The 25,153-nt window shown below is 44.0% G+C and overlaps 1 protein-coding gene across 1 annotated transcript in view; it reads right to left on the reverse strand.

Moving 5' to 3' along the window:
- The window catches only part of sema4ba (sema domain, immunoglobulin domain (Ig), transmembrane domain (TM) and short cytoplasmic domain, (semaphorin) 4Ba), a 340,196-nt gene that overhangs the window by 213,309 nt on the left and 101,734 nt on the right, over positions 1-25,153 (reverse strand). Inside the window, exon 2 of the mRNA XM_052040699.1 lies at positions 12,602-12,709. The gene's annotated coding sequence lies outside the window, so the exon portion shown is untranslated. The remainder of the gene's footprint in view (positions 1-12,601; positions 12,710-25,153) is intronic.

Genomic DNA, 25,153 nt, shown 5'->3' on the forward strand with positions numbered 1-25,153 from the left:
CCGCTACACTACCGTACCGCTGAAAGAAAATGGCAATATAAGGAATAAAATCAGAAAAAATGTTCAGATACTCAAAGGATCTGGCAGTATCTGTGAAGAGAGAAAAGCAGAGTTAACATTTTAGATTTCCAGTATCTGCAGTTTCTTTGCTTTTCAACTCAACATGAGGTTTTACACTCAAAAATAATTCCTTCATTCAGCTGAAGACATATGCTGGAGGCAATCTGGAATCCCATTATTTCAAAGTCTGTATTGTTGCTTTCTCTGTAATTCTGGTCACTCAGCATTGGAAAAGGTTGCACCTGTTTATCTTGCTTTGAAAATGTTACACTCTCCTCGTCACTTCAGGGTAAAGACAACAGTGGCCTTATCTTACAACATTATTGCTGTCATACTGTGATGAGTTTCACAGTCAAACTATAGTGAGGGCATTTTAGCTTAAGAAGCATAATTTGCAAAATATACCGCAACAAAAATAGACATACGGGGGCATTTATAGGGAAAATATAGCAATCAGATCAAAAGGGTTGTAAATTAGCTAAAAGAGCAAAGAGTGGGGTTGTGGACAGGTAATTTGGATATGAAGCCATGATACCATCAATCCTGGGGCCATGTGCAATTTCCAATTCCTTCACCTTGCCATTAGTGGCTGTCCCTTCAACTTTCAGGCCCTAAACTCTGAGATTCCCCTCTCCCCAAGCCTCCTACCAATCTCTCTTCCTTCCAAGTGCTCCTTAAAACCTCTCCCTTTCACCAACCGTTGCCACACCTGCCCCAAAATTCCTCCCAGCCTTTGTTATCTCTCTAAAGAAATGCAAATTATTGCATGACTCCCATCTATTTAAACACTGTGCAGGGCATGGAAGATCACTCCATTAGTTTCCTCTTGTGCAATTTAGGGAGTCTCTTGGATCAAGCTTTCCTAAGTTATTGCTGCCTGACTCTGGCTCTTTAGTGAATAATTAATACCCAGAGGCAGAAGGGAAAAGGACACAATCTTCCTTCAGGGCATTGGGTTGTGGAACAACCAGGGGAACAAAGAGTACTTACAAACTTTTGCAGAACAATCACCAGATATAAATGGGAGGAGGGAAAATAATACACATGGAAATTTAACTGCTCCTCAGTGAAGTGAGCTCACTTGTACTTTAAGTCATTTTCAGTTTAATGTTTAAACATCCTCAAGTCTGTGTTTCTTTATCCAGCTCCAAATAACATCCCCCACACAATTACTTGAACCTTAAAGTGCCATCAACGTGTGATATGGGCAAACAAGGCAGCCACTTGTACAGACAAGAAGCCACAGTCAGAGCAGCCGATCTCTTTTTGTTTGCAAGTTGTTGGAGTATTGTTCAGGGCACTTTGCAGGACTCACCTGCTCTTCTGCGAGTGGGACCTTGCATCAAACCTCACAGGGAGGTTTTTTACTTCTATGAAAGAGGATTTCAGGAAGAAGAAAATTAGTGGTGGTGTTGATAGTGGATAGTAATAGAGGATAGTCTTGGATTAAAAATGAAGATTAATCAACTGGTAAAATGGACAGAGCAAATGAGAATGGAATTTAATCCTGATAAGTGTGTGGCAATGTATTTTAAGAGGTCTAATATGGGTAAGACATACACCATGAATGGTAGGGCCTTAGGGAGTACTGAGTAACAAATGGACCAGTTCAAGAATCCCTAAAGTGGCAGCACAGGTAGGTAAGGTGGTGAAGAAGACATATGGGATGCTGCCTTTCATTAGCTGGGGCACAGAATACAAGAGCGCAGAGGTCATGATATAACCTGAGAAAAGTTTGATTAGACCACGGTTGGAGTATTGTATGCAGGTCTGGTCACCACACTGTAGGAAGGATGTGACTGCATTGGAGATGGAACGTTTCAGTAATGAGGAGAGAGTGGATAGGCTTGGCGTGAAGGATGCTGACAGGGGATGTGATACAGAGATAGAAAATTATGAGCGGCATGGATAGGGGTGATAGTGAGAAACTTTTCCCCATAAGGAAGCCATCTCATACCGGATGGCATAGCTTTAAGGTGACGAGTAAGCAGGTCAGAGGGAATCTGGGGAAAAATGTTTTCACCCAAAGTTTGAATGCAATCTGGAACACACTACCTGAGAAGGTGGTAGAAATAGGTGGTCTCACGTCATTTAGTATCTGGACAAGCACTTGAATCACCAAGGCACCAAAGGCTACAGACCAAGTGACAGTAAATATGATTATTACAGATGGTCAAGATGGGTTGGCATGGGCATGATGGGCCGAAGGGCCTGCTTCCCTGCTTTTTGACACTATGACTCTATGGCCATCCATTCAGGCACTCCTCACGCTTGCCCGGGCCTCTGATCTCCTTAGTTGGAATTCCTCAGAGGGAGCAGGAGGTGTGCCTCATGTTGAGGTGAGTTTGAGCGAGACAAGATGGTGGGTAGGGGTGGGGATGAGGGAATCATGATGCAGATTGGGAAAAGCTCTGCTGTGATGGTTAAAGAGAATGATAGCAGAGGCTCAAGACCAGGGAATGCTCCAGGTCCTTACTGCCCTCTGCTCCCGGCCAGGAGTCTAACAAAAGAATGAAGTCCTGGTGTCTAGAACTAAAATGATTTTTGGTTTCTTTTGCCACTACTATAATTATATGTTAAATACTATAATGTGATTATATTTTGTACTCTGTCTACCTTGAATACGGTTATATTCAAGGAGAAATTTAAGTAGCATTTTAATATGTTCAGAGTAATATCAGTCAGTCTTCACAAGGATGCCACACCTCTGAAAGTTCAGTTCCCCTTCCACGCCACAATTCGCTGCCCATCTCCACCAGCCCTCCCACTGCCACTTGCACAGAGGCTCCGACACCGCTGAATGACAGGATGAAGGGAGATCAGAAGCAGCAAAAAGAGGTCAATTCTAAGGGTGGGGAGTGGCGGGGGGGGGGGGGGGAGTGAAAGAAGGGAAAGCAAGGAAGGTTCAGGAGAGATTGATGTCAGCCATGGAATTCAGGGGTTAACTTTATTCTCCAGGATGTGGCTGCAATTGTGAGTGACTTTGGCAGAAGATGGTGACACCTGGGCAACCAAATCTGACTAATGCCTGCCCTTATCAAGTCCACATTTGTTTTGTTTTGTTGGGTGTGGGCATTGTCAGCAATGCCAGCATTTATTTCCCATCCCTAATTGCCCTGAAGTGGCCAGAGGTGCTGTCCTTGTATTGAATGTGCTCCCTCAGTTACTGTTGAGAAGGGAGTTTCAGGATTCAGATGCATCGAGGATGAAGGAAAGACGATAATTTCACAGTTTTCATGCAGGTGTCAATCTCTGTTGCAATGCCAACTGCCAACATCATTAGCAATCAATGCCCAATTATTTAATATGTTCATCATGTCTTGGTGGAAGCCTTTACTAAAGCAGATTTAAGGACTCAGTCACCAGAAATTCGACACTGATATTTATCAAAAGATTGCAGCTTTTTCTGTTAATATTCAGCAGCAGATTAACATATGATTTGCATATGGCATCTGTTCTATTGCAGAGCAGATATTGAATTTTAACAGGCAAATGTAATTTTCTTGTAATCTGCTTGGACATTATTGCTTGTAAGCTGCATAAGTAAATCTTATCTACACTTTCCGCATTAGTTGCTGTTCATGTGACACATTTGACAAGTGTCTTGCATGGACTTCAATTACTAGGGTTGGCAAAGTTAAGTGGGGTGAGGCATAATTTAACATTTAGTGAACATCTATTAACTTAGAGCCTCTAAATCTCGGAGATCAATTGTCTCACTTGAGGATTGGGAAATGCACCAGTAGCTTTTGGTGTGGCAATGGGAGACCTTTGAAAATGAGGACTTATTTTTGTCATGGTAGGTTGGTAGGTTGCTAAAGCTAGAGATTGGGTATCCAAGTGCTTTACACCTGATCCATGTCATGGGATAGTGAGTAACCCTTGCACTCTCCCAGCTCCAGACTTAAAGGTAGGTCAGATGTTCAGCTGCCTACAGCTGGAGGAGTGGAGTAGCCTGGAATGGATCTCTGGAACCTGGAAGAAAACTCCTGATCCCATATCTACTGCAATGACTTGCACATCTCCCAGGCACTTCTTCCAAGGAGAACAGACCTGTTTAAATTTTACATGGCAGCAGCCATAGTCTGTGACCACCTGTAGGTTGCCACCAAGTGAACCCGAGCTTCTTAGGGCAAGTTGCCTCCTGAGAGAGAGAGATAGGTGTCCTTACCCTGGTTAAATCAGCTTCATGACTATCCAATCTCATTACTTTGCACTAAAAGAAATATGTAGCAAAATCAGAAGCCATTTATCCCATTACACCTACGCTAGCTTTCAGAAAGTTGCTGCCACACAGGGACCTCTGACCTGATATTGCCACTCCTTCCTATTCCCACCCCTACAGCACCATATTACCTTCTTCTGTTCTGTAACTCTGCCATGATCGGCACCTACACAGCCTACCTTGGACCTTTATTTCCATCTTAATTATGCTGTCCATCAGGCTTGGGGTTCCACCATCCACACACCAGCTCTATTTGGCCCTGTTCTTTAACCAGTAAGAACAACATTGGGTTATGCGGCAGATTTCACCGGTCTTGTTTTGCCACCAAGTGAACCCGAGCTTCTTAGGGCAAGCTGCTTCCTGGGAGAGAGAGATAGCTGTCTTTACCCTGGTTAAATCTGCTCCGTGACTATCCAATCTCATTACTTTGCACTAAAAGAAATATATAGCAAAATCAGAAGCCATTTATCCCATTACACCTACGCTAGCTTTCTAAAAGAGCAATTCAATTAGCCTACACCTTTCCCATAACCCTGCACATTTTCCTAGCGATACCCAATACCTTCCATCACCCATTTAGACAGGGCAAATCACAAGGCATCTGCTCAGATCTAAAATTAAATCCTGACCCAAACACGGACTTTCCGAATCTGACCCAAGCCTGAGGATATCAATTTTTTTTTGTCACCCGAGCTAAGCGTAGGCACCCAGAATCCTATCCCACCCCACTTGGGGCATGCAGTACATGGCAAGCACGCACTCCACCAGACACAATCGGACTTGTTAGAGCCCTTGCTAACATGTAGCAACATATTAATTTATGAAATAATGCATCTATATATACATTCTTGAGCATTAAAGCATTTACTTATAAAAATCCATTCTGGCGCAATCCAAACTGAACCCAATTTTCTCAAAGATGATTTAAGCCTAATCTGCCATACAACTGGGTCTCAGGGGGTTCTGGTCCACATATAACAATGTGTCACATCATAAAGGTTCTCAACCACCCACCCCCCCACCACCACCCCAACCACCTCAGTTCTTTGGCTAAATGTCTTAAATCCATCTCATCAAGTCACAGATACAGCTTATCCTTACATCTCCAATAAAAACCCAGTTTTTTATACTTCTGTTAAATTAACCCTTAGGATTCTCTTTGTGGGCTACCCCCAGGTAACAAATAGGTTCTGTTTTTACAGACATTCACAAATTGACTTTGCCCATAAGTCAAAAAATACTCAAAAATCACTCAATATGGTAACCAACCCTCCACAGTAGTGTAATGGGTGGCATCAAAAACACATAAAACTGATAAGAAAGAATAATTACTAAAAGTGGAGAGAAGAAGCTAGTTCTGCCATTTGTAGGTACAAACGTATGTACATATGTCAGACTTTTGAATTTAATGATATTATGGGAGATCATTCATATGTAGGGGTCCAAAAATTGGGCATTCATAACCCAAGGACAGCCTGTAACTCAATAACAGAAGAGTTCACTGAAAAATCACAATCAGTTAATCCATCTCAATTTGATTCTAGTCTGCTCTCCATTCTTATTGTAAATTTTCTATTGAAGTATTTAAAAACATCCAAGTAACTATCTATTTGTTAGAATCCCCTATAATGCTGGATTTATACAGTACCTTGGTGAATTCACACCTAGACTACTGTGTGCTATTCTGGCTCCCTTCCCCAAAGAAAGAATATACTTGCAACAGAAGGGATGCATCAAAGCTTCACCTAACTTATTCCTGGGAGAGCAGGATTGTTGCATGAGAGATTAATTGGCCAGGTTTGTATTCACTTGAGTTCAGAAGAATGAGAACGAATTTTGCTGAAACTTACAAACTCCTGACAGGGGTAGATAGGCTGGGTTTGGGAAAAATGTTTCCCATGGCTGGGGTGTCTAGAATGAGGGGTCACAGTCTCATGTTACAGAGCAACAGATTTAAGGACTGAGATGAGGGGTAATTTCTTCACGCAAAGGGTGGTAAACCTGTTGAATTCTCCATTACATAAGAGCTATAGAGGCCAAGTCACTGAATATATTTAAGAAGGAGATAGATTTCTTATTAGAGAAACAAAGGACTGCAGATGCTGGAACCTAGATGAAAAACACGATGATGCTGGAGGAACTCAGCAGGCCAGGCAGCAGCCGTGGAGAAAAGCAGGCGGTCAATGTTTCGAGTCAGGACCCTTCTTCAGTTAGACAAGATATCTTTATTAGTCACATGTACATCAAAACACACAGTGAAACGCATCTTTTGCATAGAGAGTTCTGGGGGCAGCCTGCAAGTGTCGCCACACTTCTGGCACCAACATAGCATGCCCACAACTTCCTAACCCGTACGTCTTTGGAATGTGGGAGGAAACCCGAGCACCCGGAGGAAACCCACGCAGACATGGGCAGAACGTACAAACTCCTTACAGACAGCAGTCGGAATTGAACCTGGGTCGCTGGCGCTGTAATAGCATTACGCTAACCTCTACACCACCATGCCTGCCCTACTGCGAAGTCTCTTCAAGGATGCCCACTTTGAAGAAGTTTTCTTCCTCTCTTCGACAGGAGCTTCGTGAGTCCCTCTCTCACTGCTCTCCCTCTGCTCTCCGGTTCCTCGTGAATCCTGAAGAAGGGTCCTGACCCGAAACGTTGACCGCCTGCTTTTCTCCATGGATGCTGCCTGGCCTGCTGAGTTCCTTCAGCATCATAGATTTCTTATTACATGTCATCAAGGGAGACCGGGAAAAAGTGGGAATATGGTATTGAACCATGATTGTATTGAAAGGTGGACTGGGATTGTAGGGCCAAATGGCCTACTACTGCTCCTATTTTCCATGTTTCTCATATGGGGTAAATCTTCTGATACAGTCTCCCAGTGGAGGGTGGCACTTCACCGGGAGAGTTTGTGCAAGGCATGCATTGGGACTTCTAACTCCCAAACTGAGTACTGCCAGTTAAAAACATATTCCAACACTATTACCATCAGAGTTCCATCAACTCATTACTGAAATAACAATATCTGTCCCATCTGCAAGCTGAGTCCTCTATCACCTTCAGACTCCAAATGAACAGATGTGCATTCATATTTTGCCTTTCATCACTCTGCGATATCTCAAACAGAACATAAGATGGGCAGTGAATCTTTGGAATTCTCTGCAGCCAACTTTTGAAGTTCAGTCTTTATGGTACTGCAGGAAATTGGCCAAGTTAACTTCATTCAGTAAAGTTCCACAAACCACAATGTAATAATGGCCAGCTGATCTATCCTAGTAATGCTGGCTGTGGGATAAATATTTACCAGGATATTGTGGAGGCCAGATCATTAGATATATATATCTATATATCTATATCTATATATAAATATATAAGGTGGAGATGGATAAATATCTGCAAGATCAAGGAATTGAGGGCTATGGGGAACAGAAAGAGGAGTTGAGGACAGTATGGATCAGTCACAATCATATTGAATGGCAGGGCACGCTTGAGCAGCCTGCTGGCCTATTCCTGCTTCTACTTCCTTCTGCTCTTGTGATGGGCCTTACACTCAACATTTGCAAGAGTCTTATCAACCTCCCCCTGCTACACCACATGGCCCTCTGATGATAGAAAATGTGGATGACTTCCTATAATTCAAGAGTCAACCCTCAAAGAACACAGACATCAACGGTGAAATTCACCACAGCCTTCAATATACCATCCTTTGGTCAATTGAAGGAGAGGGATTGAAAGATCAGGATCACAGACCTGGCCCAAAACTCACTGTCTACCAGGCAGCAGTAATCCCTGCCCTGCCTCTGAGATCCAGAAAACCTACAAACACTGGAAAGATAACACCAATGCTGTCTTCACAAAATTCACTGGCAAGATTAGCAAAAAAACACGAATGTCCTGTCCCAAGCCAACATCCCCAGCACCGAGGCCCTGGTTACACTTAGTTGGCTATGTTGGGCAGGCTGCATCGTTTGTACCTCCTCTGTCAGGGGATGAGAATACCAGACAGAGGAAAAGATTCAAGAATATTGTCAGTGCCTTCTCAAAAAGCTGTAACATCCCAACTAATGCCTGGCTCTTGACTGTCCAAAGTGTAGAAGGAGCTTTAGGGAAGCTGGGGGTCATGCATTGGGAGGACAAAGAGACCCTGTGCATGTTGCAGAAGGAGCGCATCACTTCACAAACTACCCACCACCCCATCAGCCACCTCCTGCCCTGTCTGTGGATAGTCGTATGGGTATAACATTGGCCTCATCAGCTACCTCAGAACCCACAAAACCTGAGGGCAAGCAGGTCATTCTCAACCCCAAGGGACTGCCTATGAAGAAGACATCTCAAAGTGCTTTGCAGCAACTTTTGAAGTGCAGTCATGATGGTAATGCAGAAAATGGGCCGTTATCTTCATCCAGTAAAATTCCACAAACCACTATGTAATAATGGCCAGCTGATCTATCTTAGTAATGCTGGCTGTGGGATAAATATTTATCAGGTCATTGTTCTTCTTTGAAATAATAGTCTTGGATATATTCCGTCCATCTGAGAGGGCAGACTGAAAGATGATGCCTCAAACAGTACCTTGCACTAAGCAGGCAGGCTGGATTAGGTGTCTAAAACTGTTCCTTCAATACCACTTAGTTGTCTTTATCTGATGTCCTTAAATGTTCCACTTATAGACATTTCTGCCAAAATATTGCAAAAAACAAAGAGTCAAAGAAAAACTTTGGCTGGAAGTTTTCTTGGCGAGTACACAGCAAATATTTATCAGCTTCAAATCTGGTGGTGTTTACCTTGAAGCTTTTTAGTTATAAGTAAACATTGGATTAGTTCTGGCAGATTCTTATTAGACCATATCGAAAAGGTGTACATTACAAGTGAATTATTCATGTTGGGATCAATTTGGAGATAGCTAAAGTTCAGAGATACTGAATATATAAAATGTACTGCTGTTCCTATAACGTATTATATCTTAAGGTTTTTTGTCAAGGTGAATCCCCTGCAGCATGTAAAATATGTTTCTGAATGGACCATACAACAGTTAACAACTGAAAGTTAACTATTCCAATTACACCACAGGCTACACAACTGTAGTAACAAACATATCACTAAAGAAAAAGCTTTTGTACAATTTGCACTAATCATCTTGACAAGTTTAATTTATTTATTTTTGCACTTCTTTTCCCAACTCTACAACATAGCCCTGGTTTAAGTGGAAGCAAATTAGCATTAAGTGCCATAATACACTTATATATCATTGCATTCTATTCCATGAGCTATATTCAAAGTTGTTGGCAATGATATATTGACAGTACTTCTAATTAACGAGATGATATACTTTCTAAACTATACAGTCAGAACTTCTCTTGATTGTTAACAATGACAGACATTGATTGCTTAGATTTTCAAACTGAGATGAAGGATTGTCTATCCACAAGATTGATGCTTGACACATTTTTATTTTTATTCCTGAATGCAGGTATGTTGCCAAGGCAGTGTTCCTTGCCATCATGTGTTACCCTCATTGACTGTCAACGAAATAATGTGGGATTGATGTTGTATGAGCCAGAATCTGGAGAACCAGCAGCTTCCTATCCCTGAATAACATTAACTTTTACAACAATCAAGGCATAAAATTTTACAGTACAACTGACCATTCATCCATCATGTTTCTACTAGATCGTTACAAGATATGCCCCACTCCATCCCACCTCCCTGCTTTTTCCCCAATGGTCCCCAAAGTATTGATCCAATTCACTTTTTAAGGTTACTGTTAAACCAGCTTGCTCCACCCATTCAAGCTATGCATTCCAGATCATCACAGTTGTGGAAATAAATCTCCCCATTTTATTCTTTCACCCATTACCATAACCTTACTTGCTCTGCTCCTGGAAACAACTTCCTCCTACTCATGCCCAAAAACTCTACATAAAAGTAAACACCTCTGTTAAATCCCCCCTGGCAGGAAGCGAAGTAATGGCAGTTTCTCTCGTCTCTGCACAGAACTACAGTTCCACATCTCTGGTGCCATCCTGGTAAATCTACTCCACACCTTCAACAAGGCCTTGACTTCTTTCTTAAGTACAATGCCCAGAACTGAACACCACACTCCAGCTAAGGTTTAGACATGCAGATTAAACATGAAAAGTCATGGGCTGCATGGTTGAATATTTAGGTCCACCTGTCCCTTTATAAACACAGGCTAATGACTTCTGCAGCTTGCTCTGCAATCTTCAAATCTTCTGACTCAGGACAAGAATGGAATGATCCAGCTTTGCTGACGCATAAAACAAAGATTATTTAAATATGTGAAATAAAATGTTGCAGAGTTAGGAAGATTTCTGGTAAATATGCTGTTTTCCACAGCAATAAACCTCCTCCCCATTGTTATTCTTTCATTGACTAGTGCATTCTTAACTCTGGAATAAAGCCTGAATTTGACTTTTGTGAATTTTTAAGCCTGGTGGGGTGGAGAGGAGTGGTGGAAGGATATTTATTTTGCATTTGTTCACAGAAAGATTCTCACTGTAATATTCCCGGCAAGCCAGCTGCATCTCTCAGAGTTCCCCCATATTCACGGATCATTCACGTTAATTGTGAACATTAGCCTTCTCAGCAGTGGCCCTCAGTTAAGCACTGGGAATGGAAGGAAATGGAGAACAGGTTGCATGGGTGACGTGGTGTTATGAGACAAGTTCGAGGTCTCGAAAGTAATGGACTTTGAACACAGTGTGGCAAGGAAGGATTTTATTTACAAAGACAAATGCGGGAAAAGGTAATGCGGTCAACACACACAAAGAGGCACCGGTGATAGCACGCGTGGGAAAATCGCAACGGAGTAAAATACACACACACCCACACACAACGAACAGGGCACAAACAATCAAGGAAAAGCACTATGCTACCCACCAGTCCTTGACTCAGTGCAGGCACGGTTCCACGCTCCCAGGAATCCTAACTTAAGATGCTTCTAAACCTGTCGAGGTGCACAGCTTACCAGTGGTCTCTCCAGCATTGTTGCACAATTCCTCTGGGGCAACAAAGAGACAGAACCAACACATGGAGCACTCTTTATAGTGCTGGAGGGCTGGGGGTGGCCCAGCCCAGGTAGTTCAAACAGGCCAATGACCCGGTACCAGGTACAAAGGTGTTTACCGAAGCCAATCATCAGGTGTGCCCTGAGGGGTGGGGCTGGAGCCAGGCCTTGATTGACAGCGGTGTGGCTTTCGACCAGGTGCCAGGCCATGCTGTCACGTGACAACCTCGGCCCTCCACAATACACTGGGGGGGGGGGTGGGAGACTAGCAGAGATCTGTGGATCATTTCTTCATTTCCACCTGCCTCCACATCAATCTAAAACATCTTTTTTTCTCCAGAGTAGTAGAGGGGCACCTGACAGGAGTAGCCTGCAGGATCTCAAGTGGGGCCAAGCAGAGCGACTGTCCCCTTCACTGTCCCCTTCCATTCCAGTGAGCCAAGTCATTATGACGTGCACTTAGAGTGAACTGAGATACAAGGAATTTCTGGAGATTGCAACTGTATGATGATCTGATGGAGACTGGAACAATAGAAGGCTATTCAGCCCCTCAAACTGATTCCACCAGTTAATTAAGTTAATGACCTATTCCCATGGGTTCCTCTCCCTCCATATCTTAACCCAAGAAATATTTATGTATAATATTTATCAACATAATATTTATCAACCTATCTTAAGAGCTCTAAATGACCCACCCATCTTCCAAAGCCTCATGGAGAATTGATTTCCACGTATCCGACACCCATTGAGTTGAAGATACTCCCCTATATTCCACCTGAGGGGCCAGCTGTAATTTTAAGATTATCTCTCTTCATTTTTGACTCCTTCATGAAAGAAAATGTTTCTAATCTGTCAGATCTTGGGATTCATTTCTGATTCACTCTCTGGGACAGAATGCTGTATTTTCTCAAGAATTACTGGCATTTATGTAGACTCTTTTTGAAGCAAATTATCAAAGTGGAAATGACAAAAAAAAAGTATAAACAACCCCATCAGATTACAAGCTCAATCTTCCATATGCAAGGCAGCACAGGTTGAGTTTGTGCTGGTCATCAACATCAGTCACATTCTTGAAGTCCAGTTATTAGCCTACCATGATTTTAACCTCATAAATGTTGATATTATGGCAGAAAGAATCTAAGCAAAGGTTACAACAGTGATTTATGATCATTCAAATCTAAAAAAGAGTCAGGGAATGAATATTTCTGCATTATAAGCTGTAGGGCTTCAGTGAATTCTCTGTACGAGCCAACAATAAGACATCATCACAACAAAGCCAAAACACTCACCCAAGCCACTTAGTAAATAGTTCATCTCAGCTCCAGATGTGGTCCATTTTCTCCTCAGCCATCTTCCCTTTGATCAGGCCAGATGAATAAAGGACTTGAACGTTAACCCTTCAGGTGGGAAAACAATAACACAAATTAAATTTAAAACTAGGGCCCTTGATGTTCTGCAAAGTGATGACAAGCAGTACCACTTTCCACATGAACAGCTGGAAGCTGCACTTTGTTCTCATTCATACTGGACTAACTCATCCGTGGTCAGAGCATCATTCTGATCCAATCACATCAGTTGCAAATCTGCTCCCATTGTAGAGGGATCTTGAACCAAGCACAAGCTAAGTCTAAGCACAATTTTTTCTGGCAAACTAATGTTGTGTTTATCAGCTTTTAGTTCTGGTGAATCCTCTGTGGCAAAATGCAGCACTGTTTGTTCAACAACAGACGTCATAAAAATCCTTTAACATAATAAAGCAGTGAAGCAAAACTTTATTCGAGGGCCAGACAATCTGAATCATTTATAGGGGTTCTCATGTAAAATACATTTTATTTTAATCCAACATATGCAGCCGCTGATATCTATTGTCATATAAATGAAAACACAAGGCCTGGTTTTATGAACAGCCTAATTTCTTAATGTAATTTCTAGCCTTTATCAGTGCTAGAGATTCAATAATCTTCTGGGACAACATCCAAACAGTATATGATTACTGATTTTAAAACACTTATAAATGCTTTAGAAGTAAAATTAAATTTTAATAATTAAAATGCTACCAATTTACCTCCCTCCAACCAAAGCACATACTTGTTATTAATTTACTTTAGTTTTGAGACCAGTGGACTCTGCCCCAAAACCTCCACCTTCCAATGGCTACCAAATCAAGCAAAGGAGAACTTCCCAAACTTTTGTCTGCTCTATACTCTCTACACATCAGCCTAGAACATATATTGGTTAGCACTTGCTTTTTTTCATTTACACATAGCACAGAAACTTAATCCAGAATTGATCACAATGCTAATTGTTTCTGAGTGAAATGGCACCCATCCACCAGACCATGCACTTGCACAAAATATCCACAGTGTCGGATGTTCCACCAGCATCAGTCACACCCTTGACGATGTCACAATCTGTGCAATGCTCATCAGCCCCACTGGAGCTCTTCCATCATTGTTGAACTGTTTCAGAACAACTGCAGTCTCATGCAGCACAGTGGCGCAGCTAGTAGAGCTACTGCCTCACAGCACCAGAGACTCGGGTTCAATCCTGGCCTCCACTGCTGTCTGTGAGAAGTCTTCAAGTTCTCTTTGTGACAATGAGGGTTTCCCCCACATCCCAAAGGTGTACAGGTTGGTAGGTAAATTGTTCCCAGTATGTAAGTGAATGGTAGTGTCTGAAGGGGAGCTGATGAGAATGTGGGGAGAATAGGAAATAGGATTAATGTAGGATCAGTGCAAATGGTCTGCATGGAGTCGGTGAGCTGAAGAGCGATTCTATGCTGTACGACTCCATGACTAGGTGCAGATTGCTCTATTTCATCAAACTTTAAAGGAACACCATGCTGACTTTGAGAAACCAGATCCAAAGTCCAGAGAGCGTATCAGAACAGACAGAAAGTGCTTCTTCCAGCAGTTAACTGCTGAGATACCCATTCCATGGGTATGTCAGTGGTGACACAACTAGCAACTCTCCACAACTGGCAGTGCCCATAATGACCCCGAAATGCTTAATCAGGGAGTGTTATCAACCTCAGGACAAGAGTGAACAACACGCCCATCTGCAAACAACCTATTACCAGATGTTTCAGAGACATCAAATTCTACCAAGGCCTCTCAGGGTCTGGCAGAACTGGTACTCACCCTCAACAACTTCTCTTTCAGCTCCTCCCACTTCCTCCAAAGTAAAGGTGTAGCCATGGGCACTCGCATGGGCCCCAGCTATGCCTGCCTTTTCATCGGCTACGTGGAACTACCCGTGTTCCAAGCCTACACCGGGAACGCCGCCTGACTCTTTCTCCGCAACACTGACGACTGCATTGGTGCTGTTTCCTGTACCCATGCTGAGCTCGTTAATTTCATCAAATTTGCCTCCAACTTCCACCCTGCCCTCAAACTTACTCCGTCCATCTCCAACACCTCTGTCCCCTTACTGGATCTACGAGTCGCCATCACCGGAGACAGATTAGCCACAGATATCTTTTACAAATCCACTGACACCCACAGTACCTTGACTACACCTCTTCCCAATCTGTCACTTGCAAAGATGCCATCGCCTTCTCCTAGTTCCTCTCCCTTCGCCGCATCTGTCCCCATGATGGGGCTTTCCATTCCAGGACTTCGGAGATGTCCTCCTTTTTCAGTTTCCCTTCCACCACCATCAATGCTGCCCTCACCCGCATCTCCTCCGTTTCCTGCATGTATGCCCTCACCCATCCCTCCCCAACACAATAGGGACAGGGTTCCCCTTGTCCTCACCTACCACCCCATGAGCCTCCCCATCCAACACTTCATTCTCCACTACTTCCACCACCTGCATAAGGATCCCACTACCAGGCACATTTTCCCCTCCCCCCACCTCCACTTTCCTCAGGGATAGCTCTCTCCTCGACTCCCTTGACCAATCGTCCCTCCCCACTGATCGCCCTCCCGGCACTTATCCCTGCAACCATACTAAGTGCTGCACCTGTCCCTACACCTCCTCTCTCACCACCATTCAGGGTGCTAGACAGTCCTTCCAGGTGAGGCAGCAGTTCACCTGTGAACCTGAGGGTGTCATCTATTGCATCTGGTGCTCCCGGTGCAGCCTCTACATCGGTGAGACCCGACGCAGATTGGGTGACCGCTTCGTCGAGCACCTTCGCTCCATCTTCCGCTAAAGCAAGGATCTCCCAGTAGCCACCCCCTTCAATTCCACATCCCACTCCCATACAGACACGTCTATCCACGGCCTCCTCTACTGCCACGGTGAGGCCAGACACAGGTTGGAGGAACAACACCTTATATTCTGCCTTGGTAGTCTCCAACCTAACGGCCTCAACTTCGATTTCTCTAACTTCCAGTAACCCGTCCCCTCTTCCCCCCAACTCTTTATCCCCCTTTGTTTTCCCTCATTCCTGTGGCCCCCTCACCCCTTCTCTTTCCCCTCCCCCTGCCCATCTATTCCTCAGCTCCTTCCCTTTATTCCATGGTCTACTGTCCTCTCCTAGCAGATTCCTTCTTCAGCCCTTTGTCTCTTCCACCTATCACCTCCCAGCTTCTCACATCACTTCCTTTCATCCCCTCTCCCCCACCCACCTCCCTCTCCCCTCTCACCTGCACTCGTCTATCACCTACCAGCCTGTGCTCCTCCCCCTCCCCCAACATTCTTATTCTCGCTTCTACCCTCTTCCTTGCCAGTCCTGAAGAAGGGTCCTGACCCAAAACGTTGACCACCTGCTTTTCTCCACGGATGCTGCCTGGCCTGCTGAGTTCCTCCAGCGTCACAGTGCTTTTCATATAAAGGAGGCAGTGACTGCGTGCCCCATAAGGAACTCCTGATAAAGAGACACTTCTCATAAGGATTCTGTCAAGTCATTATTCTCAATCCGGACAATGACCCACCCTGCACTCCAGTCCTTAAGAGCCATACGGTGCCCCAACAATCAGCTGTGAGAGACCAAATGCCACATTAACCCTCACATCTTCCTGTGCAGGATCTTGTGCACTGACTGTAACACAACGAGTGAATCCCTGATCCAATTACTTAAACAGCTTGTGTGCAAACCTTGTGAAGACAAGAAATTTATTGATGCTTTGTTCAAAAGAGTGAAGATGCTCACAGCTGGGGGAGATAGCAGGAGTTGCTTCCTGCCGGGATCATCCTGCGGTGGCCCAGCATGTTCTCCTCACCCCCGGCTCACAGGATCTCCCTTCTGACACGTCTGCCTTTACTCAGGACTTCCCCTCCTATAAACCTGGGAGCTCTCTCCTTACTGTCTCCCCTCCACGTTGTCTTAATATGTGCTGCTGCTGCCTGGTTGCCACAGGGAGTGCATGTTTAAGGGCTAATGTCCACCTGTGATTCGCAGTTTGTTAGAAGCTGCTTCCAATTGAACCTGATCCCATTGGAAAGCATGCAGCTCCTGGTTTAGTGCATGCCCCTGAACGTAAACCAGCCTAATATTGTTTCTTGTGTCTTTTTGGCTAATTTCATTTCTCTGATTGGACAATAGCGCTACACCCAGTGCAGATTTCACACACTAAGGGATTAAATCTAGTATCCAGGCAGTCACCTCCATGAACCCCAGAGATCTGCTCAGGTATAAAATTAAAACCCCACCCAAAATGTATCCAGTCGACAATCAATCTGAACTCAACCCAAGATCGAGTTGACCTAAACCCATTGGGAGGGGAAGATCCCATTGGGCTTGTGCTGAGAGGCTCAGCACCACTCCCCCAAAGCTTCAGTACTTACAGGTTATGTTTGTGAACTTAGTCCAGTGGTTTACCAACAGGTTGTGCTGCTGGTAAAACTGGTGTCTCACAGAGCCAGTGACCCAGGCTCAAAGCTGACCTCTAGGGTGCTGTCTGTGTGGAGTTTGCATGTTCTCTCTGTGACTGCGTCAACTTCCCCCGGGCACTCTGGTTTCCTCCCACATCCCAAAGACGTGCACTGGCCACTGTAAATTGTCCCTAGTATGTGAGTGAGTAGTGGAATCTGGGGGGGGGGGGGGGGGGGTTGGAAGCTGATGTGAATGTTGGGAGAGTAGATGACAGGGAAAATTAATGGGGAATGGGAATGCTCTGAGAGCTAACATAGACTTGATGGATCAAATAACCTCCAGGGAACAGGGAACGATTGCTTAGAAATTAGATTTAACCCTTTTTCTTAAAAGGCAAAACTCCATGTTAAACGGGTGGTTAGAATGGAAAGTTAACAATAGCTGGTTGATGGTCAACACAGACTCAATGGCTAAAGGGTTTGCTTCCATGCTCTATCTCTCTATAACTCTTTTTGTGGTCCAAGACCCTTCATCAAAACGCTGACCAAGGGTCCCAAACCTTAAGCATCAGCTGTTCAGTATTAACATAATCTCCTTCTACAGATGCTGCCTGACATGTTGAATGTTTCCATTTTGTTATTTCAGATTTCCAGCATCGCAGATTATTGATTTTAAATGGGATAGGCTCTGGAACCTCGGTAGAGTTGTTTGATCCAAGTGTATAGCATTAACAATTAACCGATGTTGAGTTTCTAAACACAAAACTGTTTCCACATCAACAACCCTATTCGTATCTGAAAATTCATCACAATTCTTTACAGGGATATGTTGAATCTCTGTAATAATTGAACTAAAAATAGTACTTCTCGCATATTGCTTTAGGTCAGCATTGTTTAACACATGTACCTGAAGCAGGTACGAAAATGCACTAAAGGCAAATGTAAACATATTGTGCAAGGTCACAGTAGTAGTTCAAAGATCAGTGCAAACAGCGTGAGTGATTACCACTGCTTTGGAGGTGAATTGGCGTCAATCATAACCAGCCCATAAACATTGAACATCAACCAATCTTAACAGAGCAAACAACCACAAATTCCTACAGACTGCTTCACTGAATGTTTGAAGTACCTATCTGACCTTGTTTTCAAGTGGTATAATATTCCACAGCTCCTTAGCAACGAACGTTAAAGTTCACTTTGAAAAAACCATCCAATGTTTATGCACACACTTCAAAAGAAGCAGTCTCTTGAATGTGAAAATGAGTTGTCTACTGGCAGAAGAAATATTATAGTTCTGTATATCCTGGTATTTTGCTCCAACCCATAGCTCAGAATCATAGCCACAGAATCATAAAGTTGTATGGCACAGAAATAGGCCCTTTGGCTGCCATATCCATGCTGCCCATCAAGTACCTATTCCAATCCCATTTACCAGCATTTGGTCTATAGCCTTCTATGCCTTGACAACTCGAATGCTCATGTGGTTACTTCTTAATTGTTGTGAGAGTACCTGCCAACACCTCCCCCTCTGGCAAAGTGTTCCAGATTCCAACCTTCCTCCCAGTGAAAATGTCCTTCCTCAGATCCCCTCTAAACCTTTCACCCTAAACCTCCAGTTTTAGACACTTTTGCTACTAGACAAAGTTTCCTACCATCTATTCTCTCTATGCCCCTCATAATTTTGTACACTTCTACCAGGTTCCCTCTTCAGCCTCCTCTGCTCCAAGGGAAACAAACCCAGCCTCGCCAGTCCCTCCTCATAACGAAGGCACTCCATCCTTGGCGACGTCCAAAATCACCTGTGTGTCACCTCTCGTATAATCACGTCCTTCCCATATTGTGCAACCACAACCGTACACAGTACTCCAGCTGTATTTTAACAAAGTTGTATATTTTCTTTCAGAATTTTGAGGGATGAATATGATAGTAAGAGAATGCAACCTATCAGACTTGTTCAATGTTTTATCAAGTTGTACATAATCTCCTGCAGAGATATTCTCCAAACAGCAATGTGTCACAATCTTATCCAAACGTGTTATGCTGTGCGTAAGCACACTGGCCGAGGTTTATCATAGCGAGGTTTATCATCTACACATCGACAAATCCTTTAGAATCAGATGCAAATAAATCAGGGGCATGAATAATACTCATTGCTAGATCTAGAGTTGATAGAGACATGGATGAGTTTCTGTAGCAGACAGGCTGACGTACATGTTGAGAGGATGATGCTCCAAGGGTTAATGTAAGTGGCCGTGGTGATGGAGAGGGTGTGAGATCAGGAGGATAAGAGTTAATGGTCAGTGTACACAGCTTGCTATGGAGACTGAAGCTGATCGCTTTGGTCCTGTCAATGTTTAGTTATTATTATATTTTCTTTTGACATAGAAGGCCATTGCTTACAGAGCAAACCCATTCCTCCACTAATTTTCCCTGCAACTGTTCATCCCCACACTCCCATTAACGCTCCCAGATTCTACCACTCACCTACACAGTAGGGAGAAATTACAGTGGCCAATTAACCTCATACCCTGCATGTTCTTAGGGTGTGTGAGGAAACTGGAGCACCCAGTTGAAACTCCCATGTGGTCTTCATCTTTCATCTACTAGGGAGAACATGCAAACTCCACACAGACAGCACCGGAGGTCAGGATTGAACCTAGGTCGCTGGAGACAGCTGCTCCACTGTGCCACCTTCTTACTTCTTTGAGAATCAAGATGTCAATGAAATATTTTCTTCCAGAGTTTTGAGGGCTGGATTTGATAGCAGGAGACTGTAACCTATCAGAGAAAATAGTAGCAAGTGTTGGATATTCAGCCATTCAAGCTGCTCCATCATTCAATACAATCGTGGCTGATTCTCTATCCTAACTGTGTATTCTGATTCTCTCCCCACACCCCTGATGCTTTTTGTGTTTAATTCGGGATGTGAGCAAACAGTCCAACAATTCAGAAGCAGTGGAGTGTAATAATGGCTTCAAAATAAAGCAGCATGTTCACATGCTAATACCCATTTAATCCTAAAGTATTATATTTACACAAACAGATCCAAAGTATGCAGCACGGTTGATTTTGCTACCTAATTTAACTGAGTGCACAGTTTTCTGTGCTTCAGGGACTTTCAGATCAGTCCCCCAAATATGCACTCCTAATGGAAATCCCCCCACTAGAGAACACTGCTTTGAGAATCCACAAGGCTGCAACAACTAATAGCCATTATCATCTGCATCAGTAATGATGCCTTCTTAAACTAAATTGGCAAACCAGTAATGTGCTGTTTGTGTGGAGTTTGCACATTCTCCCTGTGATCACATGGGTTTCCCCTGCTCTAGTTTCCTTCCACATCCCATAAAATATGTAGGTTCGTTGTTTGACTGGCCACTGTAAATTGCCCCAAAGGGAGTTAATAGGAATGTGGGGAGAATAAAATGGGGGAGGGTAGGATTAATCTAAAAATGGGTGCTTGACGGTTGGCACGGACTTGGGCTGAAGGGCCAGTTTCCACGCTGTATGACTTTATGACTACATTAAATGTAGGCAGCTAAAGTCTATAATGAGAAGTAAACTACAAGTTGAAAGCTGTTTCCCTCTATTAATTAACCTCTCAATCTTCCATTAGACCATTTTAAATAACTCTAAGGTAACCTAAAAATGCAGAAACCCAATGATCATTTCACATCAAATTATAAAAGTATTTGGCAAATGTGGAGGAATAATTTCTTAGGAAATCTCAGAAAAAGGGGACATAATATGATTAGGTAGAATTAATACAGATTTATTAAAGGGAAAGAAAAAATAAAATAGAGAATACTGAAATACTCAGCAGGTCAGGCAGCAGAAAAATAGAGTTAACTTTTTATGTCGATGACTCTTCATCTACCAAGTTCACTAAAGCAAATCAAGATAAGATGTCTTTATTATTCACATGTACATCGAAACACACAGTGAAATGCACCTTTTTTTGTGTAGAGTGTTCTGGGGGCAGCCCACAAATTGGCTGGTCATTATCCCACTGTTGTTCTGTGTGAAGTAACCACGATGCGTCTCTGCATTAGATGAATAGCTACACTTCAAAACTCCTTTACTGGAATGGAATAAATGCAAACACACAGGCCACGTTCTGGTTTTATGAAGCTCTCGATGTGGAGGACTGCAACTGTTGTGGAGGCAGCACTTCAAAGAGGGTAGACCTGCCTTGGAAGTGATGCAACACTGATTGATTTGATTGTCGTCAGGGCCAGAGGGCTGAACTGGGAGGACGGGTTACATAGATTAGACCGGTATCCCCTTGAGTACAAAAAGCTAATGAGTGATCTAATGGAGAAATTTAATTAACGTTGATAGAGATGAGAGAAACTATATCTGAATGTGAAATTATCCAGAACATGGGGCCGTAACTGAAAATCAGAGTCAGAATGATAACAGGAATCAGTCCTTCAAAAGGCAGTAGAAATCTGGAACAAAATTTTGAGAAAGGGTATCAACTGAAAATTTCAAAACCAGGGTCAGACAATCTTTACTAGGCAAGGGTTTATGGATTTAGGAGTCAGGGCAGATGGAGAGAAGATACTGCAATGTAAGGTCGTGATCTAGATGAACAGTAGAATAGGCTGTAAGCTGTAGGCTGAATGGTCGACTCCCACCTCTATGTTTCCTTGATTAAATGCGTTCTTTTTACATGGCGACACTTGCGGGCTGTCCCCAGAACACTTTACGCAAAAGATGTATTTCACTGTGTGTTTTGATGTACAGGTGACTAATAAAGATATCTTACCTTAGTTGAAAGAGGCTTTGGAAAACAACATGTGAAGCAGCAACTTCTCAGTTCAGAGTTCAAGCAGAGCCACAATGTGGTCCCGATTCCTCGGGGAAGCACAAGTTAAACAAGGAGGTCTGGTGAAGGAAATCACTGGTTACCAGCAATCTCTGGATTTCACATTCTCCTGACAAAACCCAATCCAAAAGTTAAACAATAACCTGTAGACTGACCATAATCTTCATAATAACTACCTTTTTGTATCTCTCCATTAATGCAGACTGCCACAACCAACTATTTTCTGCACACATAGATCTATATGGGTGTAATTTTGGGAGCGACAGCACAAAATTCCTCTACACAATGTGTTTTTAAGTGCTATGGTTTTACGTTAATTGTGACTTTGGTATTGGGTAGATGCAATTTAACTTAGCCTAGCTTTTACTGTGATTGTATCAGTGCCCAACGCATATGGTGCCACTTAAAGAAACTACCTAAACACCCTCTTCCAGGACATCTGTGACTCAGTTATATCTGAACATGTTTGCATACTTTAGATGACTAACCTTTCACACTCCTCTTGGATCAAACACTGCAACTGTTTTGATTAAAAAGTCCAGTTTGAAAGTTTTCTCAAAGCCTTGTAATCATAACATAAATTAATATTATATAACACAGCTCATGTTTGAAACTAAAATCGGAATCTCCCATCCAATAATTTATCCTCTTTATGCTCTGTGTATTCAGTAATAAAGTAATATAAGCTATGTGCAGTTTTTCAAACACTGTATTAAGAATCAATTTTTAACATTGAGATACTGTGATTTTTATGTTACAGAGAAAAAGAGAACATCTTTAAGAATAACAGGTTAATGCATCTAAATGGGTTTGCTGGGATATTCCAGAGTTCAGAATCAACCACAGAGGCCAGTGGGTCTGTAGTCCCAGTTGGGCTGGAATGGGTTAGGATGGCAGATTTCCTCTGCTAAAGAATATTGACAATGATCCAGGAGTTACCAGTTTTGTTTTATTCAGTTCCAGATTATTTACTTAACTGAATTCAAAGTCCAGACCTGCTGCTGTGTTGGATTTGAACTTATGCCCCTGGATAATTGCCTGGTAATTTAACTAGCATGCTACCATGCCCCTATGGGTTTCCCACCAAGTCTCCCTACAAGTCACACACCATCACGACTGGACGCTGCAATACCACTTGTTCATCATTGTTGGATCTAAATCCTGAAACTCCCTGACCAACAACACTATGAAAGCACCTTCATCAGAAGGACTGCAGTGGTTCAAGATGGCAGCTCATCCCCACCTTTGCAAGGGCAATCAGGAGTGACAATAAATGTTGGTCTTGTCAGCAACACCCACACCCCAAAACTGAACTAAAAATACGTCTTTTCAGAACAACCTTTCAGCCAATGAAGTATTTCAGAAATGTAGTCACTGTAGTCATGTAGATAATGCAGCAGCCCACTTACACAGAGCAAGAAGAGGAAGAAGGTTTAAGGCGGGAGATGGAGTCATCAGTGGGGGGTGGGAAATCCTTGCCAAAGAAGTAGGCCCGGAGACAGAGGTGACGGAAGAAGAGCTCGGCATCATAGTGGGCACGGAACTCATGAGGTATGGGCACAGGGGGAGGAAGGTAAGCCCCCTGCTAAGGACAGAACATTCTGCCTCAGAATGGTGAAGATCGGAGAGGATAGTGTAGATACGGCAGGAGCTGGAGCTGGGGTCAGGGGAGGGTAGAGTGTCAGAGGGGAGGAAGGGTTGCAGGGGTCAGGGAAAGTGGGGTGGGAGGAAGATGGGGGCTCAGAGGAGTAAAGGGGGGACAATGGACAGGGGGAGGCTTGAGAGACCAGGGGTGGGTGGAGAGCAGTGATAGAAGAAGAGGAGCAGTAGGACCCAGCGGCGGTGTGAGAGGTCTCGGCCGGGGCCAAGGATGGAGCCAGAGGCAGTGGGGGCCACAGCCTGGAGGCAGCCAGGGCCGAAGTCTGAACCGGGACCACCGATCACCCTCCCGGCACTACTGATCACCCTCCCGGCACTTATCCCTGCAACCACGCAAAGTGTTATCCCCGTGCCTACACCTCCTCCCTCACCACCATTCAGGGCCCTAGACAGTCCTTCTAGGTGAGGCAGCGGTTCACAAGTGAATCCGAAGGTGTCATTCATTGCACCTGGTGCTCCCGTTGCGGCCTCCTCTACATCGGTGAGACCCGACGCAGATTGGGTGAACGCTTCATCGAGCACCTTCACTCCATCCACCGCAACAGCCAGGACCTCCCGGTGGCCACCCACTTCAATTCCACATCCCACTCCCATACTGACATGTCAATCCGCAGCCTCCTCTACTGCCATGTTGAGGCCAGACGCAGGATGGAGGAGCAACGCCTCATACTCCACCTTGGTAGTCTGCAACCTGGCAGCATCAACATCGATTTCTCTAACTTCCAGTAACTCCTCCCCTTTCTCTTCCTCCTTCCCCCCCCTTCCTCCCCCACCTTTGTTTTCCCTCATTCCTGTGGCCCTCTCACCCCTTCTCTTTTCCCTCCCCCGTCCCCACGACCTGCCCATCACCTCCCTCTCATTCCCTACCTCCTTCCCTTTATTCCCTGCTCTACTGCCCTCTCCTACCGGATTCCTTCTTCTTCAGCCCTTTGCTTCTTCTGCCTATCACCCCCAGCTTCTGACATCACTCCCTTTCATCGCCCCTCCCCCATCCACCTCCCTTCCCCCCTCATCTGTATTCACCTATCAATTGCCAGATTGTGCCCCTCCCCCTACCTTTTTTATTCTGGCTCTGTCCTCTTCCTTTCCAGTCCTGATGAAGGGTCTCGACCTGACACAGGAGCAGGAGTAGGCCACCTGGCCCCTCAAGCCTGCCCTGCCATTCACTATGATCATGGGCTGATCTAAACTGGCCTCATCTCCTCTTCTGTTCCCCATAACCTCATCCCCCTACCTTTCAAAAATGTATCTACCTCCACCCTTAAATGTTCCGACTGAGACAGTCCCCACAGCCCTCTGGGGTAGAGATTTCTAGAGATTTACCACACTCTGCAAAAAGTTTGAACACAGATTGCCCTTATCTTGTAACCATGTCCCCTCATTCGAGACTCTCCTACTTGTGAAAACATCTCAACATCTCCCCAGTCGTGCCCCTTTGGGATCTTATATGTCTCAATAAGGTCACCTCTCATTCTTCTAAACTCTGAAGAACACAGGCCCAACCTGCTTAGCTTCTCTTGATAGGGCAATCATCTCATCACAGGAATCAGCCTGGTGAATCTTCTCTGAACTGTCCCTAATGCTACCACAT

The sequence above is a fragment of the Pristis pectinata genome, chromosome 28 (genome assembly GCF_009764475.1).
Source record: "Pristis pectinata isolate sPriPec2 chromosome 28, sPriPec2.1.pri, whole genome shotgun sequence".
In the NCBI taxonomy this organism is placed as follows: domain Eukaryota; kingdom Metazoa; phylum Chordata; class Chondrichthyes; order Rhinopristiformes; family Pristidae; genus Pristis; species Pristis pectinata.